Source organism: Megalops cyprinoides, chromosome 16, assembly GCF_013368585.1.
Source record: "Megalops cyprinoides isolate fMegCyp1 chromosome 16, fMegCyp1.pri, whole genome shotgun sequence".
Classification (NCBI taxonomy): Eukaryota; Metazoa; Chordata; class Actinopteri; order Elopiformes; family Megalopidae; genus Megalops; species Megalops cyprinoides.
In genome coordinates this window covers 2,359,778-2,362,862 of record NC_050598.1, presented here as the reverse complement: position 1 = coordinate 2,362,862, position 3,085 = coordinate 2,359,778, and the positions used below count along the sequence as shown (strand labels likewise).

Below are 3,085 nucleotides of genomic sequence, written 5' to 3'. Positions count from 1 at the left end.
AATGCCAAAACAATTAAGGGCTAATTTTCTCATCCGCGACATTGTAAATAACAATAATAGCTGTAGTTAACAAAGTTAGCCTAACCCAGAGCCATACCGCAACGTAGCCTACCGGTACTTGTGCTCTAGCACGAACTACCAGAGAAGCAATACAGTTAACAACTTACCACCAACCATCAAAACCTTTGCTGGGAAAAAGGCTGGACCGTCTGACTTTTTTATGCCTTTCATGTCCCACTTTATCTCCATCCATCCGTCTTCTTCATCTAGATCAGGACACTGAGTGATTACTTTTGGACATTGTTGCTGGTCGTCAGTACTCATACATGAAATCTTCCCAACTTCCACAGCCCTGTCCTTGAAATAATAAATGGCAAATGCCATTGTGGTATCTTTATGCTGAAATTACGTTCTCCTTGCCTTGTTGAGAACGTTGAGACCGTTATTATTTTTTTTTTTTTTTTGCGAGGGAAACGTGAGCGCTAAGTTTAAATTGGGCGGCTCCCATTGGCTGCCAGGTAGGGGCGGCTCTGGGCGGGACCAACGACAACGACACCATCCTGCGCGACACTGGAGCAGCTAAAGCTGGAAGAAGCTGAACTAGCAGAGCTAACATGGCGAAACGGCGTGGACCTTATAAAAGATATTTGGAGGATGACACAACAGAGATTCCAAGGACTACCAAGTACAGATGGAAAGTAAAAGTAAGTAACAGATAATAAATTAAAACTGTTATGTTTTAATGTTTGATTTCTAAGATCTGAACACAGCTAGCAGCTAGCTGCTTACAATGCAGGTGAGATGTCTTTTCAATGAAAGACATCTCACCTGCAGAATAGGGTGAAGTTGAATCTGTTTGCTGTCAAAGGCAATTGATACCCATGCACTATGTACAGTCTCATGTGGAGGCATCTTCCCAAAATATTTTGGGATGACAGGATTTCCCGCAGAAAATTAGTCACACAAGGTGGTGGCAGTGGTGGTGGTGGGGGTGTTATTGGTATCAGAGACTATAGTGACTGTTGTCACTGGAAAGGTGCAGTTTGTGCAGTTTCATGTGACATATGATAGGAAGCACAAAAAATAAATAGCCAATACATTTTTTTGTAAAGCAACCTTTGAAATTATGTTTACAATATAAAATATTTATCTTTGCTGGGGACTTAGTCAAGGTTGGAGGTGTTTGTTGTCAAGGTGGCCGCCTTAACTAAAAAGCGCTGGGGGAAACCCTGGATGATCTTATGCACTCAGTATACCCATTCGGAATGAAAGGACCTGAGTAGTAATTGACATTTATGTTTGAACACCCCACCTTTCCAGGATAGGGCAGAACTACAGGACAACTCACAAGATCACATTAGTCGGCCCACTGCTTCCCATAGAGAAGTTACAGATGATGTCAACAGTAGGAGCTCTTCTACACCTAGGCTTTTGGATTCTGCCCTTCAACAGGTAAATATGCAAAAGCACAGTTTTAGTCTAAGTGGAATTATTGTGTTGCCAGTATACATTCCCCCATGTATCTGGGTAACCTTCATATCCTGCTTGATTAAAGTTTACGAATTTTTCCTAAATTGTGCTTTCAGCTCCCCAACTAGGTACATTATCATAAGCACCTGTCATATGCCACATCACTGACTTATTTTTCTCCCATGACACAACAAGCAGTTGAGGTGGAAAGCACCGAAGTCGTCTGAAAATTAAAGTTTACACCTACTCTGTTTATGATTTGATGATTGGACTTGACATAAAGGGAGTTAATTCATTAATTTGTCCGTTGTCTTTCTGTTGTTAAACTGTAGAATACCAGTCATGATGATGACATCAACACAGATGGTCACATGAGTAACACTTCGACCAATGGAGAGGAAGAACTCAACAATTCCAGCAGTGAAGATGAACTTGATAGTGAGAACTCTTCCACGACCAGCCTGTTGGATATGGACATTCAAGAGGTACATTGGGGTGGCGTGGGGGATACACTAGGCCAAGTTTGTTAGCATAGTAATACACATCAGAGGGCCTTCAGTGACACCCTCACCGAAGTGTCAACAGTGCACACATTTTACAATACATATAGTTAGAGGTTTGCTGTAATAGTTGAGTGCATTCATACCACACATACATGCATTTTGAGCTATCCTCTAGCCAAACCAAAGTGTACACAAATGACAACATTGTCAGTAAAAAGCAGAAGTTACAGCAAATTGCCTGCACAATTTCAATCATTGTTTTATAAACTACATTTTTTTATTCTCTTTCCTTTGTTCACATGTAGAATGATAATAACCACATTGACACAGAAGACCACTGGAGTAACACATCCAGCAGTGAAAATGAAGATGATGAACTTGACACTGAGAAACCAACCACAAGCCAATTGGATGTGGACGTCTCAGAGGTGAATGCATCATTCTATGGGGTAGTGTATATATGCTTTCTTTAATCTTTTAATTAATTACTTCGTGATCTTTTTCCCTTGTCAACCCATAGAATGAGGAAGCTCTGCCACATTCTGAAGAGGACTTGATTGGTGCTGCCATTGATGAAGCTGAAAACCATGCTGACGACAAAGACGTGATGGAGGGGAGTTCAAGAGGAAATGAACCTGAATTTCCAGTGGTATGTAGACAGTGGTTCAATAACACATTGTTAGTACTGTAGTTACTGTTCGCACATTACATACATTTGGAACATTTGGAGACAATACTACATAATAATAATAATGATAATACGGTATGTATTAAATGTTACTCATTCTAATTTCTACATGCTTTTTCTATCTTTTTTTCCTATATCCATAGGGCATTGAAGACCAAGCAGATGGTGACAAGCCCCTATATCCTGGTGCACCTGTTTCAAAAGGAGAAAGTTTATTGATGGTGATGTCCTATGTGCTGCGTAACAATTTAACAGGCAAAGCACTTACTCATTTACTGAAACTGTTCAACCTAATGTTTCCAGGTTTGATTCCACCCTCACATTACCTTTTCAACAAAAAATTTGGAAGTTCATCACAGTATGAAGTTCACTTTTATTGTGAAAAATGTTTAGCATACCTTGGAATTAGAGACCACTGTCCCTC

At 40.2% G+C, this 3,085-nt stretch overlaps 1 long non-coding RNA gene across 1 annotated transcript; it reads left to right on the top strand.

Annotated features, from left to right (window-relative positions):
* Positions 1–1,178: 1,178 nt before the first annotated feature.
* LOC118790649 lies at positions 1,179–2,354 on the top strand. Its single transcript, XR_005005512.1, has 3 exons — positions 1,179–1,452; positions 1,803–1,955; positions 2,279–2,354. It is a non-coding gene; the product is annotated as an uncharacterized LOC118790649 (long non-coding RNA).
* The last annotated feature ends 731 nt before the right edge of the window (positions 2,355–3,085 follow it).